Raw genomic sequence first — 16,236 nt, 5'->3', positions numbered from 1 at the left:
CTCCTACGGAGGCGGACCATGTGAAAGAAGCCTAAGGGCTCTTTCACACGGGCGGTCCGATCAGATCCGCCTGTCAGTTTTTAAGGCAGATCTGATCGGATGCCCCATTCAGCCCTAGGGAGCAGTGGATGTCAGCGGTGGTTGACACCCGCTGCAATCCGCATCCGATCCTGTCCGTGAAATCCGGACGGATGGAAACCCTATTTTCCATCCATCCTGGGGATCGGATCGGATGGGATCGGATGAGAGCGGACAGGCGGTCCGCTCTCATCCGATTCCCCATAGAGAGCAGCGGGAGCTGTGACACCTCCCTCTCTGCACTGCAAGTGGAGACGGAGCTGTCATCCGCTGGCTCAGCGGGGATCACGGATCGATCCCCGCTGAGCAGCACGTATCCGCATATGGAGGCGGACCATGTGAAAGAGCCCTAAGGATGAAATAATGCACAGTACTCCTCCTTCTGGCCTTTTTATTAGGGTATGAAGCCTTGTACAGAATATTCAGTACTACCCTATCAATAACCTGAATAATGTAACATGTTAGTATGATCCTTTGTGATATTTTCTGTGCTTGCTCCCAAGAAACAGTACTTCTCATTAAAGTTAAGCGAACTCCCAAAAATATTATGTGCTGGTGAGTTGATCTGTTTTGTTAGTTTAATGTTCTTTTTCATGGTATATTCAACTAAACCTAAAACCAAAAATAATACATTGCAGCTTACCAGTCATTGGAAGTTGTGGCTGCATTACCTTTGGTTTCCAGGCTAACAGCATTTTTAACAAGTAAAAAAATACCTGTTGAACTTACTAGAAAATACAATGCCCTCGCTACTTCTTGTAATATTATAAGATAAAGCTATCTTACTCATGTAAGCTACTAATACCATATAATGGCGCTCAAAAAAGGCAGACATGTTTGAAGTCTAACCAGTGTGACAACAATGGCTTCCTCCATCAATAAAGTGAAGGAATGCAAATGCAGGGTGGGTCACACTGTACACACACTGCATGTATGGGGCAGAGGCATGACAGGAAAACAGTTATTAACAAGAAATTAAGTCATTGGTTAATTAAGATAAAGTTGACTGATCTATTAAAAGAATAGTACAATTGGTCAGTTAAAGTGCAAGTTAATTGGTCAGAGACATTACTTACCTTTTATTGGTGGTAATTGACTGAAACAGCAACCTAGAGATATAGAATTTCCCTATAAAAAGAAGAACATTCCGTTAGGTTAAGTAGTCAGCGGGAGAGAAGCAAGAAGATTCGTCCCTCCCTCCCACCCTTTATACTGTTGCGGCCCCATTATTGTTTTCTTTAGGGATGTTTTAACCACTTTACCAGCGGAGGATTTTGCTGTCTTACGTCTGGGCCACTTTTTGCGATTCGGCACTGTGCAAATATAACTGACAATTGCGCAGTCATGCAACGCCATACCCAAACTAAATTTACGTCCTTTTTTTCCCACAAACAGAGCTTTCTTTTGGTGGTATTTGAGAACCTGTGCGATTTCTACTTTTTGCGCTATTAACAAAAAAAGAGCGTAAATTTTGAAAAAATAACAATATTTTTCACATTTTTTTATATGAAATTCCCCCCAAAAAAATTTAAAAATCAAATTTTTTTTTAATTTTTGGCCAATTTGTTTTCTGCTACCTATGTTTGGTAAAAAAAAATCACAATAAGCGTATTTTGATTGGTTTGCGCAAAAGTTATTGCGTTTACTAACTAAGGGAAAGATTTCTGTCATTTTTGGTGTTTTTTTTTAATGAGTAATGGCGGCGATCTGCGATTTTTTTTGCGGGACTGCGACATTGCGGCAGACAGATCGGACCCTTGACTGACATTTGTGACACTTTTGAGGGTACCAGTGACATTACTACAGTAATCAGTGCTATACATATGCACTGTTACTGTAAAAATGACACTGGCAGGGAAGGGGTTAATTTTATTTGAGAGGGAGGGGTTAATGTATGCCTGGTGCTTACTGACGTGTGTGGGGGGAGGTGACTGAGTGACACAGGGACAGATCGCAGGTTCAGCTATGCTGAACCCTGTAATATGACCCTGCCTGTCACTTAGGAGATCCGCCCGCTTTGTTTACACAAGCGGGCGGATCTCCAAACTCGATTCCCCGACGATCGCGCGCGCCGCCCACAAGGGGAGGATTCCAGAGACGGTGGACGGGAATGAGCCACTTTGCCGCAGTACAGTCAACGTGACTGGTCGGCAAGTGGTTAAAGTAAAGGCCCGTACACACGTACCGATCGTCGTCATACAAACGTCGGCGGACGAAAGATTTGCCGATTGTACGCTTGTTAGTATGGTGCCTCCGACAGCTGTCTGCGCACATTCTGTGGACAAGAGTCTTTCTTGCAAACATAAAAATTTTTGTATGCCGACACCAGAACGGACGATTGTTCGCCAGTCAGTACAGAAATCAGCCGACAGACCGCAGATTTGCAAGACTGGGCATGCTCAGAAAAGAAAAAACACAGGGAAAGTTAACCATTACATGACATCACTTCTGCAGTCAGCTGAAGTCGGCGGGCAAAATTCTTGTGCTGTCTTTGCACTTTTCAACAGACATCGACATCCCGGGGAGAAAAGACGAACGTTTGTATGACGACGATCGGTACGTGTGTACGGGGCTTAAGTTAATGGGTAGCTCGAGCGCTTTGGCTGAGCTACATGTTGTAATGTATTATTGTTTGTACACATGGATTAGTTCGAGCTTTTTGGCTGGACTAATAATATCACATATGTTTTACATCCCACATGTTGTGTATTTGTTTAAATAATAAATGGCCGTGGCCAAGTACACCATGACTTGTAGTGTTTACTTTAAGTAGTAATATAGAAAAGTTTGAGGTACTGTTCGGCCTTCGGCACCATGAGTCTATCCAAAAAGGGGCAGAAAGTGTTATTTGCAAGATTATATATTATATGCAATACTTTATTTCATTTTTGTTTTTGGGTTAGATTCACTTAACCACTTCTGGACCGGAAGGTTTTTAACGACAATTTAAAAAAAAATAACAATATTTTTTACTTTCTGCTAAAAAAAACAGGCAATAAAAAATTTAAAAAAATCATATTTTTTTTATCAATTTAGGCCAATATGTATTCTGCTACATGGTTTTGGTAAAAAAAAATCCCAATAAGCGTATATTGATTGGTTTGCTGAAACATTATAGCATCTACAAACAATGCAATTTTTTTATGGAATTTTTATTTATTTATTTATTTTTACTAGTAATGGCGGCGATCAGCGATTTTTTTAGCGCAACTGCGACATTGCAGCGGACAAATCGGATATCTAACTGACACTTTTGATGCTTTTTGGGGACCAGTGACACTAATACAGTGATCAGTGCTAAAAAAAAAAATGCACCGCCTTTGCACTAATGATACCGGCAGGGAAGGGGTTACCATAAGGGGTGAATAAAGGGTTAAGTGTGTCCCTAAGGGGTGCTTACTAACTGTGGGGGAGTTACACGGTCTTGGGGAAAGACAAAGATCCTGGTTCTTGCTTAGTAGGAACATAAGACCTTCATCTTTTCCCCTTGCAGAAGTTCTGCCTCTCGTGGGGATTTTCATAGGTTGCCAGCAGACATTGGGTCTGCCAGATGCGTTGATTGACATCCCCGCTAGCCAATTATGGCGCGATGGCGCCATTTAGTGGCTATTGAATGAGAAAACGTACAGGTAAGTGGGGGCAGATCAGACAGCGGTGGCTCACCGTCACCAGCTCACTGCTCAGAGGGCTGAGAAACAAGGGTTCGGCGGGGTTGGTTCTCAGTCAGAGCCAGCGGGAGACAGATGCAGCATTGGACTGATGCTGCATCCACTTAGGTAAGTATCATTCTGAAAAAAATAAAAAAAACACATACTCCTCTTTTAACATTGCTCCACCCAAGCTCTAGCCACAAACAAAAAAAGGATAAGCATGAATTTTGCATACACTCTTTTCGGATACCACCTCATGTTCAAAATGATATGTTACAAGTGTTATCACATCTGCCCATCCACAAATATGTTAACTTTTATTTTTTTTAAATGTTAGAGCTGTGTGAGCAATGCTCTCATTTTCTTTTCCCATAGAGATTTTTGGTCATTGGGGGGTTCAATAATCTCGTAGATTCCCAGGCTATTAGCTGTTTTTGCTTTCACTCATTGTAAAATAAATGTTTCTAGATGAGATTACTCTAGTTGTGTTCATTTATTAACCACTTGCCGACCGGTCACGTTGACCGTACTGCGGCAAAGTGGCTCGTTATCGTCCAGCGGCGTAGACCTACGTCACTGGACTCCTCCCCTCGTGGGCGCCGCGCGCGCCGCCGGAGGCTCGCTCCCGCTGTATTCAGTCACAACAGGAGACGGGCCAGGGGAAGAGAGGCAGTGATCACCGTTGCTCTTCCCCGATCGTCGGGGATCGAGTGTGGAAATACGCCCGCTTTGTTTACACAGGATCTCCTAAGTGACAGGCAGGGACAGATTGCAGGATTCAGCATAGCTGAACCTGCGATCTGTGCCTGTGTCACACAGTCCCCTCCCCCCACACACGTTAGTAAGCACCAGGCATACATTAACCCCTTGATCACCAATAAAAGTTAACCCCTTCCCTGCCAGTGTCATTTTTACAGTAACAGTGAATATTTATAGCACTGATTACTGTAATTATGTCACTGGTACCCCCAAAAGTGTCAAAAATGTCAGTCAAGGGTCCGATATGTCCGCCGCAATGTCGCAGTCCCGCAAAAAAATCGCAGATCGCCGCCAGATCGCCGCCAGATCGCCGCCATTACTAGTTAAAAAAAAAACAATAAAAATGACATACATTTCCCGTAGTTAGTAGCTGCGATAACTTTTGTGCAAACCAATCAAAATATGCTTATTGTGATTTGTTTTACCAAAAATATGTAGCAGAAAACAAATTGGTTTAAAATGTTAAAAAATTTTGATTTTTACAAAAAATTTTGGGGGGGGGGGGGATTTCATATAAAAAAATGTGAAAAATATTGTTATTTTTTCAAAATTGTCGCTCTTTTTTTGTTTATAGCGCAAAAAGTAAAAATCGCACAGGTGATCAAATACCAGCAAAAGAAAGCTCTATTTGTGGGGAAAACAAGGACATAAATTTAATTTGGGTACAGCATCGCACGACCGCGCAATTGTCCGTTAAATTAACGCAGTGCTGAATCACAAAATATGGCCTGGTCAGGAATGGGGTAAAATCTTCCGGTCTTAAAGCGCTCATTGAGAATTTTTTTGTCAAAGACATGTAGCTAAATACATTTTGGCCTAAATATATGACAAAAATTGAATATATTGGATATTTTTTAACTGTCAAAATAGAAAAATATTGTTATTTTTTCAAAATTTTCGCATTTTTTTATTAATATCGCAAAAAATAAAAAGAGCAGAGGTGATCAAATACCACCAAAAGAAAGCTCTGTTTGTGGGAAAGAAAAAGGACATACGTTTGGCTATGGCGTTGCATGACCACGCAATTGTCAGTTAAAGTTGCACAGTGCCGAATCGCAAAAAGTGGCCTGGACGTAAGACAGCAAAATCCTCCGGTGGTAAAGTGGTTAAATAATAATATTCCCACGTAAAAGTTGCTATGAATGCCAAAGAAGGAGGTTAGGTGAAATGAACATAAATAACCACGCATTTCCTTCATTACTTTCTTTGGGGGAACTGTTATATGGAAAAGATGGATGGCATCAACACTAGGTTGATGTTTTGAGCAAGTAATCAATTTTTCAAGATTCACCTTGAGGAGCATTAGGGTTAGCATAGCTGAGCGGCTAACCTACTTACAACCCATCAGCCATTGCCATACTGGCTAGTATTGCCTCCAGGCAAAGCATATCAAGTTTATGCACACTGCAGACATGAACAATATATATGATATTAGTAAGTACAAAGGTAAATGACACCTTATCTATTATATGTACTTTATGCATTGAATCAAGTTTTAAAGATGCTGGTAATACTTTTCTTAATGTCAGATGTAATTTTAGATGCATTTAAAGTTAATGAATATTGTGCATTTCAAATTTCATCTGAAACCATTAGGAGCTGGTACAAATCAGCCAATGTCATGAAAACATAGATGTTTTGTTGATAGAAAAAAATTATATGTTGATTATACTGTTTAACCCTTTTGCTGCCAGGCCATGTGCTCCACTTTTAAACTTAGCTGGCCAGGCCATTTTTGCAATTTTTTCTCTGCTTTTTTATTTTTCCCTTACAGCTTTCAGAGTTTGTTAAAGACCACCCAAACCATATGTATTTTCTGAAAGCACATGACCAGTAAAATAAAAATAAGATGCTACTGATTATTAGGGCACAATGATTTTTGGGCAAATGTTTATCAAAACAATCATTTTGCTAGAAATACAATAAAATCATTATTAGCAGATAAAAAAACAGCACATTTTACAAAAATCCTGCTAAATATAAAAGCTAACCTGTATTAAGTTAATAAATAACCCCTATTTGTAAATTTTAGATTGCGCCTTTTTGCAAAATGGGGAAAATCGAACATACACAAAAATGGAAACATCCAAATTTCTCAGAAAATCTAGAGGTTTTCATTGTTCCCTTACAGCTTTCAGAGTTTTTTGCACGGGATGCAAGGAACACCTGTGCATCCCTGTAAAGGTACGCTGTTTATGCCCAGTGTGAACAAGGCCTTAGGCCCCTTTCACACAAGCAGACCAATCGGGTCATTTTTAGAGTGGGCCAAATCGGACCACCCATTGTTTTCTATGGAGAAGCTGATGTAAATGAACATGTGTCTGTTTACACCCACCTGCATCAGATCCGGTTCAATCAGAATTGAATTGGGATCCCATTCCCCATCCATCTAGCAGATCGGATCGGATGGAAATTGACAGGTGGCCTGTTTCCATCCGACCGCCCCATAGAAAACAGCGGGATGTGTCTATGTCCATTCTGCTTCAGTGGAGTGGATGTGGACCTGTCAGTTTTCTAATACAAACAATCCTTTTTTTTTTCTGGTTCTGGACATGCTACAGAGCTGAAACTTCACAGGTACACCTTTTAGATCCCCCAGACACAAAATCACACTAAAAAAGTTCTTAAAAATTGTCAGTTTTGATAAAAAAGACAATTATTGAAAAATTAAAAAAAAAAAAAAAAGAGATTTTTTGATTTTTACTTTGGATTTAGTATCTGGGGGGTCTAAAATGTGTACATGTGAAGTTTCAGCTCTGTAGCATGTCCAGAACCAGAAAAAAAAAGATCGTTTGTATTAGAAAACTTTCTGACAGGGGGGTTTGCTTCGCTCCTGTAACACCTTGCCGGTTTAATAGAAGGCATTTTTTTTGGCTTTTTTTTTTTTTTATAAAAAATGACAATTTTTAAGAACTTTTTTATGTGATTTTGTGTCTGGGGGGTCTAAAAGGTGTACCTGTGAAGTTTCAGCTCTGTAGCATGTCCAGAACCAGAAAAAAAGATCATATAGGTGTTAAAGTTAAAGGAGGGTCCCGACCCACATCCCTGTTCTACTGAAAAATTATCTTTTTTTTTTCATGGTTCTGGACATGCTACAGAGCTGAAAATTGGCTTTTTTATCAAAAATGACAATTTTTAAGAACTTTTTTTTGTGTGATTAATAGTTAATGGGGCATGACCCAGAACCCTAGGCACTTTTTAGGGGCATTTATTGGGTTTTAGGGCTTAAAAATGGTGTTTTTTGATTACCGAAGTTCGGGTCCCATTGATTTCAATGGGGTTCTGAAATCCGGGCCGAACTTTCGGGAAGTTCGGATGTTCTGGCCGAACCAAACTTTTCAAAAGTTCGATCATCCTTACTTCCTAAGACATGTGGGCCCCTCTTACATTTACAACCATGGAAATGTATTCTCTCTACCTATCTCTTTTTCAAAAGTAAAAACATACGTAATAAAAAAGTAAAACACTTTGGCCATACTTCTCTTTTAAAGTGATTGTAAAGTCTAGTTTATTTATTTATTTTTTTTTAATAACAAACATGTTATACTTACGTCATCTGAGCAGTTGGTTTTGCACAGGACAGCCTGGGTCCTCCTCTTCTCGGGTCCTTTTTTGCTGCTCCTATCCCCTCCTTCCTGTTGAGTGCCCCACAGCAAGCAGCTTGCTATGGGGGCACCCGAGCCAAGCTGCAGCTTCCTGTGTCCATTCAGACACAGAGCTGTCATTCGGACCCACCCCCTCTGTTTCCTGATTGGCTAACTGACTTTAATTGACAGCTGTGGGAGTCAATGGTGTCGCAGTGGTGTCTCAGCCAATCAGGAGAGAGAGTATCGGACTGCTAAGGGACTCGTGGCTGGAAATAGAGGGACCACAGGAAAGTATTAGGAGATGCTGGGAGGGCTGCTACACACAGAAGGTTTTTATCTTCATGCACAGAATGCATTAAGATAAAAAACCTTTTGCCTTTACAACTCCTTTCATCTCTGCAAACATATTGTACTATTTATAGACGGTTTGATCTCTTGAAAGCATATGATTTTGGAAGCAAGAGAATCAATAATGGTCAGACATTGATTTTTTTTTTTTTTTTTGTATGGCTGTGCTGAACCTAATAACTTTTTGGGTTATAAATGGAGTAATAAAGCTTCAAAAAGTGCAACTAAGACCTCTAAGGAGCTCATGTCATTGGGTAATGAGAAAAATATTGCCAGACATAGCTCTTGGGCCTGTACTGCAAGGCTTTGGGTTGAAATTTAAGCAATACTTTTTGCTGGCTATAATAAAGTATATGTAAATCCTAACAAAGAATTGCTCTTGCTTGCATTCCATGGTAAATTTAGCAAACCAAATGGGAGCATTTTGTTTAAAAAATACAACAGTCACAATGTCACCAGAACAGTGTAGCTAGAACCAGTGTTCCTGATTGCCATACCAGACCAGTGCAGCCAACAACAGTCTTTCTGATTACCACTACACCAGTACATGTGTCACCAAACCAGTGTAAGCCAGCAACAGTGTCCCTTGTTGTCACTACACCAATCCCAGTGTCACCATACGAGTGCAGCCAGCAAACTAGTGCCACTATTATCAGAGCCAGTGCAGCCATCATCAGTGTCCCTGATCTATGCAACTTTAGTACAGTTTCACCAGAGACAGTGCAGGAAGCAGCAGCATTCCTGATCTCCACCACACCAGTGCATTGTTGCCTCTGTCTGTGGCCTGTACTGACCATGGACTGTTTTTTTATCAATAAATAACAGTGCAGCACTCTTTTAAAACAAATATTTCTGATAATGACAAAATAAAAACAAAACCTAAAAGTGACTATATTGTTCAAATAAACATTAAATAAATATACATTCCATAAACTATAAATGTGACTTAATGTTCTTAAAGCCCAGATGAGTCTTGTACTGGAGTTCAGAGGTTTAGGTAAGTAAATCTCCTTTCTCCTCTCCCCTAGACAAAAACTTTTGGTTAACCTGTGCAGTGTATTTATTATAGTTGTATTATGTATAAGAGCAGCAGTATTAGGAGTAGTTAGGTTTGATCATTCTGCTGCATTAACATGTGGGCAGGAGATGTTTACAGGGACTAATTCAATGTGGCAAGGGTTTGTTTACATGTTTCTATGACACTCGGCGGTTGGCTTTGTATATGTAAATGTGATACGCCTGAAGCTCCACCTATTCTTTGAAAAAGTCCAATGGGACACAACACGTCAGAGAGGGGGGCTAAATGTTCCCATTAAATTCAAAGGAATACATAGCGGTCTTGCAGTCAGTGGATATCTACAGTCAATCAAATTTATAAAAAATGAAAAAAATCCCATGTACATAAGTATTCACAGCCTGTGCCCAATACTTTGTTGAAGCACTATTGGCATCAAATACAGCCTCAAGTCTTTTTGAGTATAATGCTACAAGCTTGGCACACCTATTTTGGGGCAGTTTTTCCCATTCTACTTTGCAGGACCTTTCAAGCTCCATCAGGTTGGATGGGGAGCGTCGGTGCACAGCCATTTTCAGATCTCTCCAGAGATATTCAATTGGGTTCAAGTGTGGCTCTGTTTGGGACACTCAAGGACATTCACAGAGTTGTCCTGTAGCTACTCCTTTGTTATGTTGGCTGTGTGCTTAGGGTCGTTGTCCTGTTAGAAGATGAACCTTTGCTCCAGTCTGAGGTCCAGAGGGTGGAGCAGGTTTCCATCAGGGATGTCTCTGTACATCGCTGCATTTGTCAAGATGAAAATATATCGAGGACTCTTAAAGACTTTTATATTATGTATTCATGTATCAGTACTGCAGTCTAGAGTCCCCTTTTAATCCCTGAATATATTTAAACATCGTAGTTTTCAGAAATTCAGTCTTTAGTCTTATTATGTTGTCTTTTATTATGAATATGTGTCAACTTTAACATGAGATGTCCAGCCAAGAGAACTTCCCTAACTTTCCGGAATAACAGATAAACAAATATATATTAGCTTAGATAATGATAGTTCCAGTAACCGGCCATTAATTGCATATTATCCATCATTTTTAATTGTCATACGCCCTTCCTTCTCCTAGAGCAAGATGACCAAGACTTTGCTAAAATAATCAACAAAGGCTGTATTATGGCTGTTAATGAAATATTGTGTAATCTTGTATGACTATGTCTTTGGGTCTATGCCCGCCATTGGCTTTAATGTGATAAACTCTCTATAAAAGGATGTATCAAAAATGTATATGGCATCACATTCTCTATTTCTGTATGAGATGTGGTCCGTGCGCATGTAATCTCAGTAAAGCTTACCTGAACAGATGCAAACCTGATTGGCGTAGATTATTTCATGGCTTGAACTTAACATGAAATTGACATTTGGTGACCCGACGAACCGTGTCTTTCTGACCGTATCGAAACCCGCCGGTTGCCACCGTACAACAGGAGGGACAGCACAGAGGCCTCAGGTGAGAAAACATTTTTATTTCTCATGATGAAACTGTCTTTTTCTGATGTGTGGTGGTGTGCCGGTTGGGATAAGTGTGGCTACGAAAGGTAACACGTATCCTTTGAATTTAATTGCATTCTGTCTGTGTATGGTTACTGAGATTATTAAATGGTACCAATAGGAGATACAGTGTATGAAAAATATTATTTTCTAAAAAATATTTTTTTAATTCTCCTTTTACAAGAAATGACAATATATATATATAAGGGATGATTTCAGCAGAGATATTATTATTTTCTGGATTGTGTGTGTGTGGTGTTGAAAGACAAATGTGGAGGTATTAGGGCAGGTATTGCCTTAAACCCCAGTGTCTGTGTAATCTGCTGAGTGTTCTTTGGATTAGGGAGTAAGAGAAAGACTCGCCTATATTCACTCGTTTTGGAGACGTCCAAACGAGCAATAGAACAGATTAAAAACATGTCATAATAAGTACCGGTGTAATAAAGAAACGGAGTTCTTGATCCCAGAATCTCCAAATATTGTCATTTCTTAAAGTGGTAACGAGAAATAATAAAATGGGAAATTTAATTGATAAAAATGTTTTGCCCATTATGAAAAACTTCGGGCTTACAAAAACTAAAGCAAAAATGTATTAAAAATAGCAAAGAAAACAGGCTTAAATGTTGCTAAATTGCATCCAGGTGCACCCATCGTTAAGATGATGGTGAGTGGTGATCCAGACGCCCTCAAACATCATGTAAAATGGTGCAAAATTACAAAAAAAGCGTATGAAGAGGATCCCTCTAAATGGTGGCCACCAGAGGGCTATTCTGAGTATGCCTAAAAATTGATGCCTTGTTTAACTTGCTATTTAAAATGTCTGATTGTGGGGGAATTAAATGTCGAGCAGCATGGGAAGAAAAAGAAATAGGTGAAGCCCCTCCCTATAAAATATGTTCAGAAAAAGCTACTTTAACATATAGATAAGGAAGAGTAATAGAAACAGTTTTATCAGGGAAAACGTAGTTCGCCGTAGTTGGCAGGACACTTTGAGGTTATTTTTTATATATAGAATTATAGATAATGAGAATTTACATTTTGCTCATAAGTCCCTGTATAAAAGGGAGCTCTGCTGCAAAATTTTGAAAATTGGCTACTTGCCAATTAAGGGTTCAACAGTAAATATTTTCGGTCCCGTTAAAGTTATGGAATATATTTTTGCACAGAAAGGGTTACCGCAATTAGTGTGACCATTGGACCCTGTTGGCACCGAGCCAAAAGTTTTAAATCAGATTAACTTTTTATCTGATTATAGTTTTTGAATGGTATTTTAAGGGTGTCCTCTATTGAAGGAGGGGAACCTCTGGTCAGATTTTTGTAAAAATGACACTAAAAAAGAAAAAAAAGTAGAACGTTTTTTTTAAGTTTGGCACTGAGCCAAAAGTTTTATAGTTTTAACTGATTTTAGCATACAAGTGGTATCTGATGTGCCATCTTTACTGATGGCCATACCATCCGATGCTACTCACTTTTACAGTGAAGTAATGCGTTTTTTTTTTAGCGTCCTAGTGGACGAGAAGACAAAGCCATCTTCGTTTCTTGTTTTTAAGTCCGGGTAACTGACCTGGTGTAGAAATGCCCTTAAAAATAGGTGATGGAGGTTAGTATACAGCAAGGATAGGGAAATTGTATGTCCCTTAGAAACCCCAAGAAATTAGGGCAATTGTAGAAAATCTCCCAAACATTGCCAAGAGTCTTAAAAGAAATGGTACAAAAGGTTGATGTGAATGGAGAAAACTCAGCAAGCTACATATATAGATATGTGGATTTTGATTGATTCTGCAGTACCTGAGGAAAAATATATGTGTATGTATGGAACACATTTGCAGTAAATAAATAAGTGCGCATGAATCAGGGATATTGGGGATACAGGCACATGGCCAAAATACGTATGAAACAAAGATTGATACAATGAAATTCTAAAGAAATGGGTAACAAGTATGTTTGATAAAGGACAGAATATGCGAATGTTATTGGATGTTGTTTAGAAGGAAGGTGAGGAGATGTTGAACTATTAGAATAGATTCAAAGATGCTATATAGAAGCAAAGTGATTGGGTGACTGAAAGTGAAGATGACGTGAAACAACCTAAAGTGATAAATATTTTTGTAAGTGGATTGTTGTCTGAGATTAGAAAAGAAAATGGAGCTCCGCATAGCAGGCTGGAGAATTAAACCTGTCCCCGAGTTGGTTGACATAGCACAGATAGCTTGTGAAGTGTTACAAAAAGAAGGGAAAAAAAATAGAGAGAAAGGAAAAAAACTAAAATAATGAAAATGCAAGTCCCTAAGGTTAGAGAAAAGGTACATAAAGCCAGGGGAATGTCAGTTTCTACAGTACAGGTGACGGAACCCCCTTATCCCCCATCAGGGGTAGTGTACATTTCCAATTTTGGGGTCCCCAGGTCAAAAGGGAGAACTGGAGATCCAAAGAGGGGCAGTGTAGGACCCCTATAGGAATTGTTAAAAGGACAAACAAAAAGCGATTATAAATTCACTTCGGAAGAGTTAACCCCTTCAGTTAGGGAGGCATTTAAACAAATCAAGCAATCTTTGCTAACAGTGCCCAGTCTTGGTTTGTCAGACTATAGCAAAGATTTCTATTTATTTTGCACAGAAATAAATGGACATGCGAATGGGGTGTTAATGCAACACTTCTGTGCCAGACATCGCCCAGTGGGGTACTACAGTTACCCATTGGACAGCTACCTGGATGTCTAAAATCAGTAGCGGCAGTTGCCCTACTGGTTGAAAAAAAAACTGCAGACATTGTATTAGGCAACACTTTGTATTTAATGTGCCCCAGTAATTTGGAGGCTATGTTAAATAGTGCCTATACTAAACACTTCGCAGTACAAAGGATAGCACATTATCATTTGATTTTGTTATCAGCTTCTAATCTAAAAATTCAGCCCTGCCAGACTCTGAATCCGGCTACCTTTTTACCGGAAGCTGACGGTGAGAGCCGACTACTGCATACTGAAATTCTGCTAAATTCTAAGTCAGCGCAGGCTGCGGAAATTACACCTCTCTGTGTTGCATTGGAGCTAGCAGAATTAGATACGGTAAATATCTACAGTGATTCTGCTTATGCTGTGGGTATATTGCACAGCTTTGCACAATTATGGCAGGAAAGGGGTTACCTGATAGCAACAGGAACACCCATTCAACACAAAGAGTTAATTGACAGACTGTTGTTTGCAGTCCAATCGCCTCTTAAAGTAACAGTAATTAAATGTAAAGTACATACCGGGTTTAATGACAGTGTATCGGTTGGGAATGTTTTGGCAGATAAATATGCAAAAGAAGCTATTCATTCTTATCAGCCACATGTAGTCCCGATATTTTTGGTCACAAATCTTCAAGTGGACCATGGGGTTGTCAAGGCCCTACAGGAAAGTTCACCCCACTGACCCACTTGGTCTACAAGAAAGAACTGTTTGCGGACCAGATGGCCTGTGGAGGTTGAATGATAAACTGGTTGCTCCACTGACTCTTTTTCCTTCATTGTTGGCCTTGAGCGATGGGCATTGCCATGTCTCAACAGGAGGGATTATGAACAAACAGTGGTGGGCACCAGATTTTTACACATATGCTGCTAAACAAGTTAATGAATGTACTGTATGTCAAATGCATAACATAGGTAAACCAGTGCCTACCCCTATGAAACACATTCCGCATACTGAGGAGCCGTTTCAAAATTGTGCAAATTGACTTCTCAGATATGCCCCCTTGTGGCCGATTTAAGTAACTTTTAGTTTGCGAATAAGGATGCCAGAACAGTAGTTAAGTGTCTTACTAGAGAATTGATTCCTAGGTTTGGTATGGGAGCTGTGATCTCTTCAGACAGAGGTACACACTTTGATAACAAACTAATAGCAGAGGTAGTAGATATCTTAGGTATGAAACAACAGTTACACACCACATATAGACCACAGGTTAGTGGGAAGGTTGAACGCAGTAATCAAACCCTAAAGAGGTATCTGGCCAAGATGACTACTAATGGAAAGAGCACATGGGTAGAAGCATTGCCTATAGCCCTAGCAACTATCAGGACTACCCCAAAGGAGAAGATGTATTGTTTGGGCACCCTCCTAAAAGACTTCCTACAGCTTATGTAACATCAGAAACAGTGACTTTAACACGAACGTGTTTTCTGATACTTTTTCTAAAGCAGGACAACCAGTGGACCTAAGTGAAAAGACTCATGGACTAAATTCTGGAGTGGGTGTACATCAAGAATCACACCCCGAAGACTACTCTGTCCCCTAAGTGGAAGGGACCGTTCCAGATTATTCTTGTGTCTCCCACAGCTGTAAAGCTAAAGGATTACAAGTATTGGGTGTATGGTTCCCATTGTAAGAAAGCAGTGGCTTTGAACAAACATACAGGCCAGTGTACTGCTGGCAAGGACTTTTCTGTACCTTTACCTCCTAGGTCATCTCCATCATTGACTCAGGCTCGAGCCAGAAGACTACGAATACGGAAGAATGTCTCTTACAGTACCTAGAGCTGATATGCATCTCTGAGGAATTATCCTGAGTGGAGAAGCTTTGGTGTGGATCACGGTCATGATGTATGAATGGACTCGCATGATAAAAAAAGGTGAGAAGCATGATACCTTTTCCCTCAATGCTACTGTAATGACTAAAAGGTTACACATTACCACAGAGTCTGGATTTGATCAAAGGCTGAAGAGAGACTTACATGCTAAGCTGAGACAACCCTTCTATAATTCCTTTGTTGCTATGCAGTTGCAAGCTGCCAAGAAGTTGGAAATCACTAAGTGTTGGATATGTACACATTCACCTATCTCACACAAGACTTTGCCCTTACTAGGTATACCCAGTACCCTAGCTGAGATAGAAGACGGTGCTCAGATGGTTGACAAGGCCATTTCACTGCTACTATTTACCAAGGCCCCAATGAGAATACCAGCAGTATGTATTAACTTTACCCGCATCTATCCGCCAGAACTACTTGAGAAAGGTTTCAAGAATACTGATCGAGTGATTGGAGACTCTCAGTGAATGGATAATGCGGATGTCAGGTATTGGTTTGATGGTAAAGATGTTATGTGAAGTACAGATCGATATCAGGAATTGCATGATTTCACACACCGCCAACATTCACGCCAGAATAATTTGAAGTTATTAATGTGCCTGCTACATGGTATATGAGTGACAATGAGTTTAAAGAGACACAATTGCATAAAATCCCTGTCCATTTCTTCAAAAGAGCCCATTCTGAACAGGATATT

At 39.9% G+C, this 16,236-nt stretch overlaps 1 pseudogene across 1 annotated transcript in view; it reads left to right on the top strand.

Annotated features, from left to right (window-relative positions):
* LOC309552638 overlaps positions 1-15,486 on the top strand; it is a 38,285-nt pseudogene extending 22,799 nt beyond the window's left edge. The window contains exons 2-3 of the transcript in view: positions 13,869-14,041; positions 14,735-15,486. The product of the transcript in view is annotated as an uncharacterized misc_RNA (transcript). The remainder of the gene's footprint in view (positions 1-13,868; positions 14,042-14,734) is intronic.
* Positions 15,487-16,236: the final 750 nt, after the last annotated feature.

This window comes from Pelophylax lessonae (assembly GCF_965119305.1).
Source record: "Pelophylax lessonae genome assembly, chromosome: 4".
NCBI lineage: Eukaryota > Metazoa > Chordata > Amphibia > Anura > Ranidae > Pelophylax > Pelophylax lessonae.
The sequence above is the reverse complement of the archived record's forward strand: the minus strand, read 5'-3'. Positions and strand labels throughout refer to the sequence as shown.